Source organism: Trachurus japonicus, chromosome 10, assembly GCF_045865225.1.
Source record: "Trachurus japonicus isolate A0001 chromosome 10, Traja_1.0".
Taxonomy (NCBI): domain Eukaryota; kingdom Metazoa; phylum Chordata; class Actinopteri; order Carangiformes; family Carangidae; genus Trachurus; species Trachurus japonicus.
The window spans coordinates 33,527,689-33,548,103 of record NC_140916.1 but is presented as its reverse complement, the minus strand read 5'-3'; positions in this window follow the sequence as shown (position 1 = coordinate 33,548,103).

Genomic DNA, 20,415 nt, shown 5'->3' with positions numbered 1-20,415 from the left:
ATGTATTTGCCGTTACAATGTATTGAAAATTGTGGCTCCTGTCACCTAGCAACCAAGACAAAAATAACATTTCAAACCCAGTACTTACATTTAAATGTGTAGTTGCCAGACTTTCTGTTAATGTTGTTTACTGTCATTATTTTCATTACCGCCACGCAGTGAATCTTTAGACACAAAGGATCCAGTTGTCGGAGGCTTCATTAAAAGCTGCAGGCTGAAGGAGCACAACCTGCCTGCACAGTGTGACCCACATGAGTGTGACCAATGTATTGGGACAGAGGTTCCTGCAATGTTAGATAATGGGTCTAGATGTGAGGAGCTGAGTGTAGTTCAGTTATAATCCCACGCAGGGAAACTTGTTTTGCAAAGGTAGCAAAAATCACAAGGACTGTAACAACAATACATAGGGAGATAACACAAAAAAGGGGTTAAGAACCAATAAAAAAGGAGTAACGTGCATCACATAAGTAAAGTGCAGATTTAGGGGGATGACGAATTGATTGCACAGATTGCACTTGGGATGAAGGAGCATTTGTACCTGTTTGTTCTGGCCTTAGGGACCCTGTATCCTCGCCCTGACAGTAGAGGAATAAACTCAGTGTGTAGAGGATGATCAGGACTGGACAAGACTGCCCTTGCCTCCAGCAGAACCTGTTCATTTTAAATTTTTGTTAGTGTGGGATGCTGGACATCGATTATTTTACTGTCTTCATTCACAGTCTTTAACAAGCAGTTCTTACTTTGTGCAGAAAGCCCAGAGTAAAAGGAGATCAGGCAAAAGGTTAAAACAGACTCAATAAAAGATCTATAAAATAAAACCAACAGGGTCTTTTCTACAGTAAAAGAGTTTAGTTTTGTAGAAAAGTCTCTGCAGACCTTTTTACAAATTACATTAGTGTTCAGGTTGTGGTTATGACATCACAAAGTAACAGAAGTTCTAACGTCTCATTTTATGGCTCAGAATCTGAATGCAGGCAGAACCTTGACCTGTCTGAAGGTTGAGGGGCCGTCCATACGAACGCAGGTATTTCTGAAACTGTGTGTTTCTCTGCCCGGCCTCGGTTCGCCACTGTTGTTTTTCCGATATTAATTTTTCCAGCCTTGTAAAATGGTCTTCCTGTTAGGAGTGATATCGCCACCTACTGCTTTGGCATGTGCATGACATTGTTTGAGGCGGATTTTGTGGTTTCATGTGGACAGAGATAGTTTTTATTACACCGGTGGTGTGGACGGGAATTTTTTTTTAACCATAAAAGTTTAAAAAATACCCGTGTTCGTGTGGACAGGCCTGAATCCACACACAGAAAGCAAAGAAATTTCTTTTTGTGAATGACTTTTCCATTTTTTATTTTTTTGTTGAATAACTTTGCAAAGTTGTTCTTTTTACTTTATCATTACAGGCTATTGAGTGTAGGTTCATGGCCAGAAATTACAGTTTTATCCGTTCAAAAAATGAAAACACAATTGCATGTCCAAAGTAAAAGGTCTATAGACTCAGAGGCCGCAGCAGTTTGTTGCTTTCACCAGAGCAAACAGGGAGAAGACGTCCTGTAGAAATCATCCATAATGACTTAATGCTTGGAGATCTACTGTAATCTGTTTCAACAAGTGCCGACGCAGCTGACAGCGGGGCAGAGCCGGGCGGATAATGCAGCGTGATTCTTTACCTTGAAAACAGCTGCAGTCCCTGGAGCAGATGATAGGACACTTAAGCTGTTTTCACACACGCTCTGCAGCCCTGAACTTTTCTAGACGCTACCCAGAGGAGCTGTATGTGTGAACACAAATGTTCAGAGTTCATATGTGAAAACGGGCTTTATTCTTGCATTCAGACACACGCGCACACACACTCATACACACACACACACACACACACACACACCGGAGGCTCTGCACCATATGTCCTCTGTGCCCTTGTGTGACCGCGGCTGCACCCCGCTGCTCTTTATGGGTGTAAAGTGGAAATAATTGGCTGGCTTGTCTTGGAGAGGTCAGCGAGATGGGGAATGAAAATGAGAGAGAGCTATCTGGGAAAGGTCAGAGAGAGGGGGAATAGAAATGAAAGAAAGTTTAAAGCCAATGGAGTGTGGCTTCCCTCAGGAGAGAGGAGGGAGAGATGGATGGATGGACACAGAGGTGAAAAGCAACCACTCTCACACCTCCATCCCTCCCTCCCTGCCGCAGCTCGGCCCCTTTATGTATTCATCAGGGTCGCACTGTCACACTGGGAAAAAAAAGCACTCACCCACACACACACAAATGCACACACACACACACACACTCCTCCGTCCCACTTGACACATTACCACACCAGTGGATACTGGATCTTTTATCAGATTGTTTATGACTGTCTGAATGTTTTTGCGTGTGAAAACAACATGTTGGAGTAAATGGAGTTCGTCCTTTAAGGGTCAGTCACGCAAAACACAAATCATCCTCTGACTTCCCTCCAGTTGTTTCTGTCCATGCAGAATTACAGACGAGTATTTGGATGTTTTTTTTTTTTCCTTCTTCTTCTTCAGGCTCTGAGCTTCAGCACTTTCAAAAATAAATGATGTTAGGTGTCAGTTTTAATTTCACCAGGTTTGCTCAAAGGGATAGTTCAACATTTTGGCAAATTGGCCCATTGCCATAATCCCTATAGTCATAGCAGTAGGTTCGTTACTTGTAATTGTTGGTGTAAGCTATTTTTAGAACAGCGGAGCAGAGCTGCAAGCTGCTCAGAGCTACACTACGGAGGTGAATGTGCAGGTCACAACTTGTCCACAAGAGTGTTTTGGAGTTGTTGGATTGTGTATTTGATGAGTTTGATGAGGGAAACCAAGAAATCCCATTAGCCTCTGTAGTGTAGCTCTGAGCAGCTAGCCACTCCAAAAATAGCTTGCACCGACAATTAAAGGTAATGAACCTACTCCCAAAACTATAGGGATTATGACAATGGGCCAATTTGCCAAAATGTTGAACTATCCCATTAAGAGGAGCAGCTTTTTCTTTTTCTTTCTTTTTATTAACTCATTATTTGCCTTAAGTTTATATTTAATAAATTAAGAGTGCACCACTGACTCGTACTGATGGAGGCAGCGGCCTGGCTGTCAACAGCTTCCTCAACAAAGAGAAAATATTGTCCAAGAATCACCAGCAGCGTGGGAGAGGAGAGAGAACTGGAGGTGTGTAAGCAGAACTGCAGAAAGACACTCACCAACTTCTACCAAGATGTGGCTGTGAGACCCTGTGTGTGAACGTACATGACAATCACACACCAAGCCAAACAGCTGGAGGCAGCGTGTGTTTATATTCACGAGAGGTACCGTAGCGTTGTTGTGGTCCAGGAGAAAGTGTATCGTCTACACCTGACCTCAAGCTGCTGTCCATCTGACTTCCACCTGCCGAGGGAGTTTCTTCTCTCCCTTGTTTTACATCCAAGCAAAGGCAAATGTGTCTGAAATCAATTTCTAGGAGATTTTACAAGTCATTATTTCCATTATTTTTTTTCTTTTTCATATTTGTTAATGTGGGGATAGAAATGAACAAGCTTCTGCTTCGTTTTATTCACTTTCCAACAGCTTTCAATAGAATAGAATAGACTCCTTATTGTCACTGTATAATAATAGTAATAATATAATCCAATAGGTGCCTCTAAAAACAAACAAATACACACATACTGTAGTCTTCATCAAATCAGAAGGTGTACACAGAATAAAAAGTGTCAGGAATTATCAGTGGTGTTACTATAGTTTTGTGCTCACACCGAGCCATACTTCTCAACAGGTGTTTAAAAAAATGTTAAACTATTTTCATTATTATGTTTTCTAAATGATTTTCCCCCTGCATCATTGTTTCATTTTTATTTCTTAAATTAGTTTCTTAGTCTTGTGCGGAATAAAGAAAATGAATGAATGAATGAATGAATCAGAAACATGTTTGTTTGTATGTTTCTGTCCAACAACTTAGAAGGACTCTATGATTAACTTGTTGTATATTTGAGACCCTGACTCTTGTATGTCTCTGTCTGTTCCTCAGCTCGGAGTATCCAACCACAACAGAGTGCATCTCCTGTAAACTCTAAGCCCATCTGTGACTATTGAAGCAGAAACTGATTGGGCAGGCTGGCATGGCTCCCACTCAACATGAACATCCTATAGCGTAGCCTACATTACTGAATATCATTCTGTGTAGACACCAACACCCTCACATTCTTTTCTAATAATAAAAAAGACACTGTTACTAAATAACTGTGTGTGGTATGTGGTGACAAATGGGAAGACCGGCACATTTTGCAGTGACCAACAGAGACATTAAATCCATATCATCAATCACTGTGACAGGAAACTTATTAAAACTGAAGCTAAAATTTTGTGGCTGTCTAACATATTTTTGACTGACTTTTATTCCAGTGAACGTGTCTCTTGATGAAACCGCCTCACACTCCTCATTGTCCCGTTCTTCCAACTCTGACGTCGAAGCTCTTCTCTTCCAGATCCAGATCATTTAGCCCTATGTGCGTGGTATTCACAGTAATGTGCTAAGCAGCTTGGCAGTTTACCATCCAACCTTTTTAACCACAAAACACAAGCCCTTTCTTTATTTTCCTACCACTCGTGTTTCCATCATTAATAATGAAAACCTTTGAGAGAATCATGAAAAACCGTGTTCTGACAACTGCTAATGGAAATTCTTGATCCGTCGCAATTCACTCAGACAGCGAGATGTGTGGAGGACGCAAAGCTTTTATTCTTAATAACCTCTTTAAACACTTAGAAAGGCTGCAAGCCCATGCCAGGCTATTGTTTGGAGAGTCTTCAACACAATGCGGCCGCATAGCTTAATTGAAAGCTTCCCCTGTGATTTCAATCTGAAACCAGCCTGTGTTATGGGTTGTGATGCTGTTGATTGACAGAGAACAGAGGGTTTTTGTTAATGGCTGTTTCTTAGATGTTGTAGCTACATACACAGGCTCATTACAGCAGTGTGTCCTTTCAACATTCTGCTACTTTGGATGCAAGAGGGTAAAAATCTCTAACTGTGAGACAGAGTTCATTGTTTATGCATGTATGTTGCCTCTGCCATGAAGTGCAAATTGATTGAAGTTCATTTGGCAATTTAAAAGATAATAAAAAAGGAATAAATAGAACAGAATAAATGAGATATTAAAAGGGTTTACATGAATTAAAAATGTATATAAAAACATGTCATACTAAATTGATAATAGTTGTCACTTCTGAGGTCATTTTATTTTTAAGGTGTTCAGTCACATGACTGGGGTCTGTTTGAGGTTGACCTGGTGGATTGTTGGTCAGAAGTCGGATCACAGTCATGGAAGCAGAAGTCATGGTACATTTATTTATTTGTATTTATTAGCACATGAAAGATATATAAAACAGCATATTACAGAGTAGAACAAAGGTCTGCGGTGGCATGGGGTCGCGAGGGCCCGATCATCGCCACTTGCGGCTTTAATTCCCATTGTGTTACCATGAGCCTCAGACTCATATGGACTTTGAGAAAACTTAATTATTGTCTTGATCCGACTAAAACTGGACAACTGAAATGCATTTAACGCGTTAGTCTGACTAATATTCTCCAAGTCTGATTAAGACATCCAGATATTATAATTATAAGTCCGATTTGACGCCAAAGTCTAATTTTGAGCAAAGCTCGATTAGCCTAAGTGTCCTATGGTTTCATGATGTCAAGAGTGGAAGACAGGAAATAGAAGCAGATAAAAGCTCAGAGTATGAGTTGTGGCCTTTTGTTGGACCAGTGGAGCTACAATATCTTCTTCAAGGTTCAAAATCAGTCCACATCAATGCTTTTAGTGAGTTTTATTCCTTAGTGTGTTACATTTGCTGGACTTAAATGTAATCTAAAACCAAGAAACTAATGCACAAAGGCAGATCTATGTCTTATATCTCTGTCTTTATACTGGGAAAGAAGCAAAGTGCATGGAGAAATGCAACGTGAAGCCCCTGGACTTTGCACCATAGAATAGAATAGAATAGACTCCTCATTGCCATGGTATAACACAATGAAACTTCAGATGATAACCAATAGCTGCTTCTGAAAACAGACAAATACACACATAGTTTTCATCAAACAAGAAGGTGTATAAATATTGATAAAATATACAGAATGAAGTACACAGAATAAAAAGTGTTATGAATTAGTTATGTGCTCACACTGAGCCAAAAATTGTATGTTATTTTCATTATTATGTTTTGTTTAGCAGAGTTGTTTCAATTCCTAAATAATTCAGCAGACCAGGGAGACGGAGAAGAAAGCGACCACACAGGTAAGTTGCGTTTGCCAATCATCAGATTCAGGACACCTGGGTTTATTAAATACATCCGCTTCAACAACAATAGTGACTTCCGGTGTCCTTCAAAATAAGAGCGCTACTCAATTAGAGAGCATACACCAACACCCCCACTTGCTCTCAAATGTTGGTATATTCAAAACAAACAGAAATACAATCTATACAATATTACAGATCTTCATGAAACATAAACATTTCTTTTCATGCTGCTAAACAGAATTTTTTTTCCCTTCATGTTGCTCTTTGCATACATAAACATATTACTCTCCAAACATAAAAGTCATAAACTTCTTTAACTTAGATTTTGTTGGTGGTTTTGTCAGGATGTCTGCCACCATTTGTTCTGTTGGGCAATAGTCAAGCATGACTTTACCATTACTTACAGTTGACCTTACAAAATGATATTTTATGTCAACATGTTTGCATCTTTGCCTTTGTACAGGATTTTTAGCTAGGGCTATGGCACCTTGGTTGTCCTCATAGACCCTTGGCTGTCTGTACTGAGAGCTGTCAATACCTTGTAGCAGTTGAAGCAAATACATACATTCTTGTATAGTTGCAGCTAACGCCATGTATTCAGCTTCACAAGTTGAAAGAGCTACAGTAGCTTGTCTTTTGGTTTTCCATGAAATCAAAGGACCAAATTGGCTTAAGCTGATACAATAACCTGTGGTACTACGTCTGTCAGTGTCATGTTCAGCCCAATTTGCATCACTGAATGCTTCCAACCCAAGTAACACACTGTCACTCCTTTTATAACACAACAATTTTTCCTTTGTGCCCTTTAAGTATCTGAGTACATGTTTTACAGTAACCCATTGCTGTACAGTTGGCTTAGAAAGGTACTGTGAAAGTTTACTTACTACATAGCTCAGATCTGGTCTGGTACATGTTGACAAGTAGATCAAGCTGCCCACAGCCTCTCTGTACTTTCTGACATCACTCATTACCTCTGCATTGTCAGTATAGTTAAGCTTTGGCTCACAAGGTGTTGCTCGTGGCTTACAATCTTGCATATCAAATCTGTCAAGTATTTTCTCCACATATCTCTTCTGTGACATTTTTACACAGTGATCACTTTGCTGAAAATCAATACCCAGAAAGTTGTTTAATTTACCCAAGTCTTTCATTTTAAACTTAGCAGTAAGCATTTCTTTGACATTCATCATCACATTATCATCACTGGCTGCAATAACCAGGTCATCAACCCATATCACAATGATCACTTTCTGATCTTCTGTTTCTTTGGTGTATACACAGTGATCAGCAGGATTCTGAGTAAAAAGATTGTCACTCAAGTAATCATGCAACATTTTGTTCCAGTTTCTACCCGATTGTTTTAAACCATACAGTGACTTTTCCAGTTTACACACCAACATTTCACCTTTGTCAGATGTTACCTCATAACCTTCTGGTTGTGTCATATATATCTCAAAATCTATTGGAGCATGCAGATAAGCGGTTTTGACATCCATCTGATGTAAAATCAGGTTCTCTTGTGCCGCTTTTTGCATTAACACTCGTACACTTGTCAGGTTAGCAGTGGGTGAAAAAGTCTCATCATAATCCACTCCCTGCTTCTGACTGTATCCTTTGGCTACATAACGTGCCTTGTATTTGGTGGACCCATCAGCATTGGTTTTGAGAGCATATACCCATCTACCCCCCACTGCTTTCTTACCCTCTGGAAGTGTGGTCAAGGTAAATGTGTTGTTGTCATTAAGTGATTCCATCTCCTCATCCATTGCACTGGACCATTCTTTTGAGTTAGGTGAGGTCACAGCTTCACTAAATGAGAGGGGTACATTAGACACCAACCTGTAACAGTAATCTATGGTGATCTGTACCTGGTCATCACTTGCCTCAGTTACATTATCACCATAGTAATCTGGTCTCCTCCTCACTCTAGAGGGGTAACGCCCGGTCTCCTGTTTGATTGGTTGTACCTGGCTCTCCTGAGGCCCAATTGTAGGGACCAGCTTCTGCTCCTGTGTCTGTCCTGTTGGTAAGAGAGGGAGAGTTCGTCTGGCCCTATCAACCCGCCTCAGTACCTCAAAATCATCATCAGCAGGCATTTCTGTCTGTGTCTGGTGCTCTGCAACGGTTGGGGTCACACACTTCACTAGCCTGTGTTTTTGAACTTTACCACTGCTAGGATAGTATACTAAATAGGCTGGGCTATTCTTGTCATACCCAACAAAAATCCCCTTGTCACATCTCGGGTCAAGTTTTCGTTTGTCTTGTCTGTAGGCGTAACACACCGACCCAAACTTCTGCATCTTCGCCAGGTTTGGTTGCTTTCCTGTTAGCATGAAATAAGGTGTCTGCTTTGTGCGGTTGTTAAAGCACCTGTTTCTCACCATAAATGCAGTCTGCACGGCATAGGTCCACAGCTCTTTTGGTAAGTGGCTTTCTATTATCATGCATCTCGCCATGTCAAATAAAGTGCGCCAGTTACGCTCTGCGGTGCCGTTCTGATGTGGTGAGTATGGAGCAGACCTTTCATGTTTGATGCTATTTTTGCTGAGCAATGCCTGATAGTTCTTACCCATGAACTCTAAGGCATTGTCAGATCTAATTCGTTTAACCTTCCCATAATGGGCTGTATCTGCAAGGAATTTCTCAGTAGCTTGTACAACATCACTCTTGTGTTTCAGAAAATACACAAAAACAGCACTGGTATAATCATCAGTGAAAGATACAGCATACTTATGACCATTTATGGACTCTGGGTCTATTGGCCCTGCTAGATCTGTATGAACCAATTCTAAGGCTGATCTGGCTCTAGTATCTGGCTCCCTGTTCCTGGTTTGAACAAATTTACCTTCAGTACATACATCACAGTGCCAGACAGATCGGTCAGTTTTCCCTTTGATTTTCATTCCTTCAACCACATTTTGTAATCTTAGAATATCATCATAATTGCAGTGGCCAAGGATTTCATGCCATGTTTTTATATCGTAACACACATTGCACTGGTCATCCACACAATCATCTACAGTGTTCAAGTAATAAAGTCTGTTGTACACATATATGTTAAAGTTTGTACCGTCTTTGCACTTGAGAAGGTTTTTACCTCTCCTGAAGATGACCGTGGCTCCTCCGGTGGTCGCAGCCTGCACGGAAAAGATGTCCTGCGGGTAGGTGGGGATGTACAACGCCTGTGTCAAGGTAGTTTTGTGGCGTTGCCCCCTGCTGTCAATCAGCACCACCTCCGCATCTCCCCTGCGCTCTGCAACCCCGCTGCATTTCGTCCCATCAGCCAGCTCCATGAAGTGAGTCTCTGGCCGGAATCCGTCGTCGAACCTCTTGAACCTCGTGATGTCCGTGATGATGTGAGAAGTCGCGCCTGTGTCGACCATCAGGCCCGTCTGCCTGACGTGGGGTCTTTGCTGGACCTCTGAGTCGCAGTCACTCACCCCGAACGTGAACTCGTTGCTGCAGTGCGCCTCCGACGCTCTCCTCACGTCGTCCCGCCGTTGCGGTCTCCTTCTGCAGTTTGTAAAACGATGTGAAGAACTTTGGCAGTGATTGCACCACTGCTTGTGGTGGCACATTCTGGCTACGTGCCCCCTCACACCGCATCTGTAACACATCACGTCCGCGTTGCTCTCGTTCCCCCGTCGGTCACCGGCACCTGCTGGAGCGCGCCTCACTGTCGGCCGCACTTGTGCCCGCATGACGTTGTCCTCCGAGGCCGTTGCCCCGCGCATCCTCTCGGTGTCCTCGAAACTCCTGAGCTTGGTTTTAAAGTCTGCAAAAGTCACTTGATCCTCACTCTGTGAGATATGAATTGCGAATGGTCTGAATGTTTCTGGTAGTCCTTTTAAAACCATCGCCACTAACAGGCCATCGCTCAGTGTCTCTCCAGCATTTCTCAAAGCTGTAATTGCAGTTTCTGCACGTATGACGTATTCTGTCACACTTTCTCCGCTGGCCTTCTGTAATGATGTCAGCTCAGTGTACAGGCAAATGATACGAGGCTTACCTTTGCCTGCATAATAGTCCCGCAAAATCTGCAGCGCCCGGCGGCCATCATCAGCCGCCTCCCGCATAACGAGGGACAAACTTTTGTCATCCAGGAACTGGATCAGCTCCGCATAAGCCTGGGCGTTTTTAGTCTCGTCGTCTTCTTCCCCCTCATCGTGGAGGATAGTTTCTTTCAATCCCTGCAGCAACAGGTGTCCCAAGAATTTCGTCTCCCATAGTTCATAATTTTTCTCGTCGCCGTCGAAAACCAGCCGGGACCAGCGGCGGCTCGACTCAGCTCGCGTGGTCATGCTCGCACGCCAACACTCACTCTCACACACATTGCCTCGCCACAATGTCTTTCGCTCTGCAGGCGGTCACCTCATAAACTGGGCCCATAACCTGTTAGCAGAGTTGTTTCAATTCCTAAATAATTCAGCAGACCAGGGAGACGGAGAAGAAAGCGACCACACAGGTAAGTTGCGTTTGCCAATCATCAGATTCAGGACACCTGGGTTTATTAAATACATCCGCTTCAACAACAATAGTGACTTCCGGTGTCCTTCAAAATAAGAGCGCTACTCAATTAGAGAGCATACACCAACACTAAATTCTGTTTTCCCTGCATGATTTTATTTTGAATTCAATCAATCAATCAAAAACACAGGAATGGTATGTTTCTGTCCGACAACTTAGAAGGATTCTATGACAAACATGTTCTATATTTAAGACCCTGACACTACTACAGTGTGTCTCTGCCTGTTCCTCAGCTCCGAGTATCTTCTCTGGAGAATCCATGTAAAGGTGAACTGTTTAATTATACCTGTGCTTTTAAGTCCTGCCTGTTTCCTGGGATGGTGACACAGAATCCTCTGTGTGTGTGTGTGTGTGTGTGTGTGTGTGTGTGTGTGTGTGTGTGTGTGTGTGTGTGTGTGTGTGTGTGTGTGTGTGTGTGTGTGTGTGTATGCCCTGGGGAGGAGGTCAAAGGTCATCAGCCAGGAGTCAGTGGATCTAAACATCAAGGTGAGCATCCACATCTGACTCCAGAGAACACCTTTGTTTGGTCCTTGGGTTCAGTTCTGCTCAGAAATGACCTGGAAAGGTTGTCACTGAAAAAACCTGATGACAGTCACGTTTGATAGTGAAAATAATAAACACAGTGTCGGCCATAATGGCGTGGTGTTTCCCTCAGGCTGCAGCCCGGCCTTCACTCAGCTGCTACGGTTTTGGATCTCTCAGCCTCACACTGTGTGTTGGTTTTGTTTATATATTAAAGGGATAGTTCACCCTAGAATGATATTTCGCTCATTATCTACTCACCCTCATGTTGACTAAGGGCTGGAAGAATTTTCAGAGTCCACCGTCCCTTCTCTGAGTTACAGGGGGTCTTGGCGTAGCAGTGCATGTCCATATAACGGTTGCAAAGGGACACCAGAGCTCTTCGTAAAAAAACACACACAAAAAAACATCCAAATACCTCCATGATGCTCGTATGTAATGTCCGTCTTGTGCTGAAGCCCCAAATTGCGTAATTGTCCCGAAAAAAATTAAATAAGTCTATATTTTAAGCTTGTTTGTAGCGGAAGCTTCTCGAAGCTCCTCTTCCTGGTCCGTCCAAATCTCGCGTGATTCGCAGTAACCGCACTGACGCCGGCGCAAATCACGCGAGATTTGGACGGACCAGGAAGAGGAGCTTTGAGAAGCTTCCGCTACAAACAAGCTTAAAATATAGACTTTTTTAATTTTTTTCGGGACAATTACGCAATTTGGGGCTTCAGCACAAGACGGACATTACATACGAGCATCATGGAGGTATTTGGATGTTTTTTTGTGTGTGTTTTTTTACGAAGAGCTCTGGTGTCCCTTTGCAACCGTTGCATTGAAATGCACTGCTACGCCGAGACCCCCTGTAACTCAGAGAAGGGACGGTGGACTCTGAGAATTCTTCCAGCCCTTAGTCAACATGAGGGTGAGTAGATAATGAGCGAAATATCATTCTAGGGTGAACTATCCCTTTAAAATGTGTTTTTGATGATGTTGTTGTTGTTGTTGTTGTTGTTGTCTGTTGCTGCAGGGCGACATGGTGCAGATGGGCCATTTTTGTTCAGGCATTATATTCGAGTGTGGAAATGTGCTGGGATGCAGGATTATGACCACAGTCAATGCTGGATACAAGTATGTGGTGGGAACATTAGAGTCAGTCAGACAGAGGACACTGAGCTTGAGGAGAGTCTGAGAGCTCCACCTATTTGATATAATCATCTGGCTGCTCTACTGAGGAGAGTGTGAGGGTTGTGAAGACAATGTTGAGTAAGGAGGGAAGAAGGACCAGTTCCAGTCCCTCATGTCCACCTGGATGATTAGAAGTTGGGGAGATACAATAATATTTCACACAGCACCCCTACTACATTGGGACACTGCTTTTATTCCCAGTTAGCCTGGTCCTTAGCTTTATATGACATTTAAATATCTAATTGATCAGACTAAAGCTTCTAATTATGATTGTTTGGAACCATATTATTTCAACATGCATTACAAATGTCTAAATTCTACTTTCCAAAAGCTGTTGTTGTTTGTTGTTATGATTACATTCATGTACTATAGGAAATTCTTGTGTATATATCCCCAGAGTGCTAAGTAAGATTACCACTGACTGTAAAATGAGCTTTGGTAAACCACTGGAAGAGGCGTCTCTCTTCCTCTTCCTCTCTGTCTGTTTACCAGAGCACTTGAGCGTGCAGTCTAGTTTCTTTTGTTGGTATATTTTTATTGTGATAGAGTTTTGAGCTTAAAGTTCTGATCCATTGCTGTGTTGCTGTGCATCTTTACTTGCAAATAAAAGAAAACTGATTTATTTTTTTTTAGTCTCAATGAAAGTAGTGTTTAGTTAACGTCTGTGTCTCTATTAATCTAATGTGTTTAAAAACTGGAACAGACTGGGGCCATTCATATGTTGTGTTAAACAGGTGTAGCCTGGGGCGTCGCGTGGCATAGTGGTTAGAGCGGGCGCCCCATGTATAGAGGCACAGTCCTCGCTGCGGTCGGCCCCGGTTCGAGTCCCGCGTCGGGCGCCATTTGCTGCATGTCATCCCCCCTCTCTCTGCCTCCCCATTTCCTGTCTGTCTCAACTGTACTATCTATAAAGGCATAAAAGCCCAAAAAATATACTTTAAAAAAAAAAAAAAAAACAGGTGTAGCCTTACATGTTAGCCCTTAAAGGGATATGCCAACATTTTTTTTCATGTCTTGCCTCACTCCTGAGTCGATGACCATCCTTTCGACTGTGCGTGCAGTAACAAGGGAGATAGAGCCTGTATCGCCCGTAATTAGCTTACCTCAAACGCTGGAAGTGTATAGGTAGAAAACTATGACGATAGAATTTGTGCTTTTACTTTGAAATAGGAAGCTAACCTACCCTCGATGTAGTTTGAACCAAAATAAACCGTCTTGAACCCTCCGTTTTGACCGATCTTGTCCCGTTACCGGCATTTGAGCGCTCAAGATGCCTTACCGGAGAGTTTTGTCAGCTCTGAGACAAAGATCGGTCCGTTTAGAGTTGCTGAAGAGTTTCTCTGATGACTTTAGGTGGAGGCAGGCTAACACTACCTATACACTTCCAGCGTTTGAGCTAAGCTCAAGTTGGCGTATCCCTTGAAAAGTCAACATGTGGAACATCTGTATCCCTACATGCACCTCTGTCGTCACCATGAGGTGGGGTCTCCCATCTGTGTGTGTGTGTGTGTGTGTGTGTGTGTGTGTGTGTGTGTGTGTGTGTGTGTGTGATGTTGTTTGTGTGTGGCAGCTGAGCTGAGCCTCCTGGAAGCTCTCCTCAACTTTTTTTTAAATCAAAAACATTAGAGCAGAAGATCACATGGACGTCTACGTGACCACTGGATGGTTAGCCCTGCTGTGAAGAGCAATGTATAAACCACAGAACAGACCACAATGACACCAACACAGGCATTTTACATCAGAAGATTGTGTGTGAGTTCACCCACGCTGGTTCTCAACATTTCACACAATACACCACGGCATGTTGTATAGTTCACTCGTTAGAGCAGGCGCCCCGGATACTATAGTACTATAGTGCTCGCTGCAGGGGCCCCGGGTTTGATTCCACGCGGCGGCCCTATCATTCCTCCTCTGTCTCCCTCTACAGCATATAGGCAAAAAATATATAATAAAATATTACACACCCATCGTAAATGTTTAATATTCTGCTCTTTCACCTGTCACTGAAACCTTTCAGTCCAGAGAGTTTTCCATAATACAATGTCCCCCACAAGCTAAATAACACTAATACTAGTTGTAACAATAGTACCTCTGCTTACTGTTCTGATAGGTCTCCTAGTCCCTGTTTTTGGTGCTTCACACACTCCTGAGCCCCTGGTGTTTCCTCCTAACTGCTTCACACACTCTCCTTTCAAACTGGAGGGATCAGTGGTGGGGGGCGGGGCATAAGAACACAGAATGAGACAGAATTTCATAATGAACAAGTAAGAGTAGATGCCAGTTTTCCTAATTGTTTTCATTTATTATATGGGACATCCATGTTAAACAAACTATTAATAGCAGTGTTTGTTTTTTTTACATGATTTAAAACATGTCTTTAGAGGAGCCTTAAAGGTCCATGGCAAAATCTATCTAGAATATACCACCCATGAGTGTATAATCGCTATAAAATAAAGTTTGTTTGGTTTTCGTAGCCTTATAATTATTCTTTTGTATAGCAGTTTCGTGAGTTTCGCGTTCATAAATAAACCAACAACGAAGAAGGCGGAAGGAAAGAACAGTTTTCCCCATTTTACACATTGGACCTTTAAGATCTTATTAATAAATTATTCAATCTCAACCAACATTGAATTATTTGGTGTTTAAACTGTCGCCTACAAAAGAAGAAAGAAAAAAAACCTGCACAACTCTTGTCAGCACATGATCAGAAGCTGTGATGTATCAAACTGGGTTTTTTCTGTGGCGTTAGTCCTAACAGTTCTTACCTGCTGAGCGTGATGCTGTTGGATCTCACTGCAGCACATGAGAGAATCTGTTCAGCAAGTTGAACACATGACAGACGCACATGGACAGAAAAAGCCTCGCTGACAGTTTCAGGTCCTACAGTCATTCAACCATATAGACAGGTTTTTTCCATTTACAAACATGTGAGGATGCACCTGCGGCACCGGGATAGAAAACACATCTCCACAGTGTCACAACAGCTTATATACGGACACTCTCACTCTGTAGCATTAAAGCGGTTACCTGGAAACCCATGTAATTAGTGTTCAGAGGTGAATTCATATGCAACCCACATCCTTGCATTGCATACCTTTTTTTTAACCACAGGCCATCTTTGATAGACAACCCTGTCAGGCACCACTATACATGTTCCAATTGCGAAATGGCAGCTCAAAGCAGCGGTAGTGGTAAATGAGGCCACACACAAAACCACAGCTCCACAGGTAGAGAGAACTGACCTGCGTGTGTCCAAAAAAAAAAAAAAACTCAGTAAATGACAGCTTAGGTTAAACTTAAAAGCACTGAATTACCATTTTAAAAAAATTAAGTTGTTATGTTGTTTTTCTTCCTGCTGTAGAAGTTAAGAGCGCTCATTGTGGTTATTAGATTCATGAGATTAGCATGCATGAGAATCCTGCTGTCGGTGCTCCAACTGTACCAGGCACTGAATGCATGTCAGATGTGCTACTGTAAAGCAAACTTCACTTCTGGAGATGACTGCAGTGTAAACAGGCAGCTCCTCAATAATGAAAAACTGCACAAATAAAAGGCTTTAATCAGTGCTCCTAATCAACTCTGTACACCTGTTTTTTCCCTTTCTCTAAACAAAACAATATGATGCGTTCTCCACGCAGCGCCAACAGTCTGCTCTTCCATCAGCTGTCCCTAATTCCAAACGAAAGGAAAGCCACGGCTTCATTTTAAAACTGTTTCTGTTTCAATTTGGAAGATTTAACAGATGTGATTTTAAGAGCCAAAACCCATTTGGGTTCTCTTAAGCTTCTCTCCGAAGCTCAAGTAACAACAGGTCAGTGAGCCAATCAGAGAAGAGGAGGGTCTAAGCCTCTCTTCTGATTGGCTCACTGTTTACTCAGCCATCAGTAAGGATATAGCAGATCCTTCAAGGTTGGATAGTGGGTCAGGTGGGCGGGGCATGGACCATGATTAAGAGTGGTGACTGCTTCGTTGTGACATCACAAAGTCGTGACAGTTGGACTTGAGGGCTCAGTTTCTCATATGAGCTGTGCGCATTTTTACCTAAGACCTGCTTTAATATTTAAAAAAAGACATGGGCATACATAAAATATGTCACTTACACAACCTGGTCACTCCTCTTGTTCCAGTGTACTTTGTTATTTTAGGTCATTTGTGTGCAATATAGCTGCTCACCCATCTCTGATAGCATTGCTTGTAAATCCCTCTATCACATCTCAACACCGTTGGACTGCAGCACAGATCTATTGGTTCAATTTTCACCCAACGCATTCAGAAACTGACATTTTCCAAATTCTATATTTCAGATGAACACTTCCTAAACAGGAGTTATTCCGACTTGCACAATCTCTCTTCTTGCAGGCTTTTGCAGTAATACCAACAAACCCCCTACAATGAATACAAATGGGGATAACACAGATCCATTGTATTAATGTTGGCTAAAACCAACAACCAACTTAGATCCATGCTGCAGTCTGCTATAGCTGCCTGCTCTTTTTACAAGTATCAGTTACAGGTCCTCCACCTAGACTGTTTCATCTTGTTGTTAGAACACTCAGAAAGAACAAAAACCTTTCACCCTGCAGTTGTTGTTGCATCCCTGTGGCAGCAGAGGCCTTTTATCGGGGTGAAACCAAGTAAAATTGTCACTGTGGATAATTCAGCTTCAAATAAAAACCTCCTGAACCACCGACACTGAAAGAATCTAAACCAGGAGAATGTGATGGCAACGGTGGAGAGGACAGCGACTCCCATGATGCCACATAGCCTCCCCAAATTCCATCTTTTGTTATTGTTTTAAATGAGAGACCCCTAGTGGCAGAAGTTACATCCTGTGCATTTAAACCACTATTCTAAACTCACACTGAATGACTTGTAACTCACCCCTTCATTTTTGTTAAGCCATTCTGGTCAATGTGTCATTGATCTTTTACCAGTTGAAATTGCACTTAATCCAAAATGTGCCGATAGAAGTGACTCTGCGTCATCATCCATCTGACTCGCTCTCAATTGTTATTGTCAGGATTCACTGCCAAATATTCCTCCACTTTTTAAATAGCGGGTATTACAGCCGACACTGAACTATTCCCACTCAGCCCGATATTAGCATTAAAACAATTTGAATGGAAATTTCACGTTGCAGTGTTCTATATGAATGGATTTAATCAAGCATGCCTACGAGGCATTCACACACACTATGAGAAACTTCCAGCGCCGACGGAGAGAGAGGGGGAGCGAGGCGGAATGAGTTTCATTTATCATCAGCCCGCCATGTTGACCTTGGCCGTGTTGTAAAGCCATTTCTGGGAGTGAGAATGAGGAAATAAAAGCTATCAAGCAACAGTCATTAGGGAACCAAGCCAATAAGAAGCATGTTAATGGACAGACCTAATGGTCTCTGGATATAGCATGTGTGCGCCGAGTCTCTTTGAAAGTTCATCGATTCCAAGGGACACAGAATGTGTAGCATATTAGATAATGCAGAGCAGGGTGATGATGTTTGGTGTGGGTTTCTATGGCAGAACAGAACTGCAACATGCAGACTGGAGGAAACGGTGCAGCAGGGACATGGGATTTTATGAGGCCTTTGTTTTTTAGTGCCCCAGGAGAATTGCTTATTGTGGCTGGGCAAGCCTTTATGTATGTTATTGCTTCTTAAGCCACATAACTGTCAGAGAGACGACTTGAAACCCTGTGCATGGCCTTGTCAAACTTATAGCACAACACTGGAAGAAATAAGTGTGAATACACAGCAGCTGTTCTACCTAGACATTCGTTGTGAACCATCACATGATGCAAGAGAGATCAAATGTAAGCAGAAAAACACTTAGGCCATGTCCAGATGTCAATGCAAATGGCCAAAACAGGATACTTTTCTATGTGTTTGGGCCCATCATCAACACCTAAAACCGATATTTTCAAAAAAGTCCCTTTTGGACAGTAGACTTTAAAGGGGAATTTCCGTTTTTTACAATCTGGACCTTATTTCTAGCATAAAATACAATCATTTATTCACCCAGATAACTTTGGTGTCGTTCCGACGAAATTAGCTCCAGCCGAGAGCCGTATAATGGAGTCTACAGGGCAGCGGAATGTAGCCTCTAAATAACACATTATCTTCTGCAAAACTCCTTCATTTCACCAATATTTAGTTCTGATAGGCTAGTGCTATTCCCCTCTGAGTCCGGGGGTAGCTGTTATCAACATCCATGGTCTGTAGGTTGACCTACTAAACTCTGACCATTATATGGATATATGCGGCTGGTTGCCAACGTCTTCTTTTCTAGACCGCTATTGTCGCCCGTCAACACATCTAAAGGCTTTTTTTGTTTGTAATTTCAATTAGCAATAATAAACACCTTCCTGTACTTTTTTGTGCTTGTGTTAATGCGAGGTGAGGATTACTGGCCTACCTGTATATTGATTTACTTGTAGTATATTCCGCTTCATAGCCAAGACGGCGATCATTGAGGGTGGGAGGTGTCCATCGTTCCACACTCAACTTATTGACCGTTATGAGTGAACCATCCGGGTACTTACAGTACACTGCATTTTGACATACTTGTCAGTGTGAACGCACTCAAAATAGTTAGTGTAAGTATGGACGTATTAGAATTGAGACACATCAATTGGTACGAGTAAACAAAGATCAGACTGGAAGCATGCTTTGCACTTCTTTGTTTTTAAAAGTAAAAATGATATATTTTTTTATATTTTATCTTTTATTTCATGTCATGTGCAAATACACCACAAGACTAGATTAACACCAAGTGCACGACTGGTCGATGTTCGCTCCTCTCCTACAGTGTTTTAATACAACAGACTTCACATTGAAGCTGTTCTCATCCACACATTACGTTGTGTTGTCAGACAGTAGAGAAATGATGAAACAGCGAGTGAAAACGTGGTCCATTTACACGTTAACCAGCAGTCACTTCCAAGCTGCTCCTGAAATCCTGATTTCAGAACCACAACATCACCTGACAAAGATCAGTTGAGGACAAAGGCAGCGGTTCGGGTACTGTACTGTCACTCAGAGGGAACATTTAGAGCTCAGTCACATCATCTGCTGTGAAGTCAATTGACCTGCAGGCACAGAGAGGTGTGTGAGCAGAGTCAACGCCTGGGGCTGTCCAAAACATCACTGGATTTGTCACTAGAAGATTTTCTGTAAGAAAAAAAAAAAAAAGAAAAGTCCCTAAAGGGATAAAAAAAAAAAAAAAAAAACACAGCTGGTTACCATGGTAACGGCATGTGTGCAGATGTAGATTCTAATTGAGCAGTTACTTGTTAACAATTCAACAGTGATGTATTCATTTACAGTGCAGCCAATCAAACACACATTGTCTAAACAGCAAAGTCAATCAATACTATTTGCAAACATGATCTGTTTTCATCCACCCACAGTTTCCCTTATTAGCTCGCCGAGGAGCTGGAGGTGTTGTAGCCTGTCACCTGCGGCCCTTCATCACACTGGCTGCTTCGGATTCGCCGATTATTCTCTGACATGCTCACAAACGATCCCCTGACGAAAAACAAAATGAACAAATAGGCAAGTGATGCAGTTTAAATGAATGACAGTGGCCATTGTGAACCCCATTGATGAATATTCACTTTTAAAAGTTACTTAGATTTTGACATTTTCAATGGGATAAGATATATTGAAAGAAATGCTGCATTTGCATGAGCAATAACTTGCAGTGATCCAGCTGTGATGCAGCTGTAGTAGAATGAGCACCTAACAGTGGCTTGGTTTGATTTGAAAACCAGTGTAAATTATGTTTTATATTACACATTTTGTTGAGCCCTTAGAATTATAATGTGCAGTGTGTTTCAACCCAGTGCCAAAAATGCTTAATAATGTTACTTGGTAGTAATAGATGAACAGTAGGCTAAATAGAAAA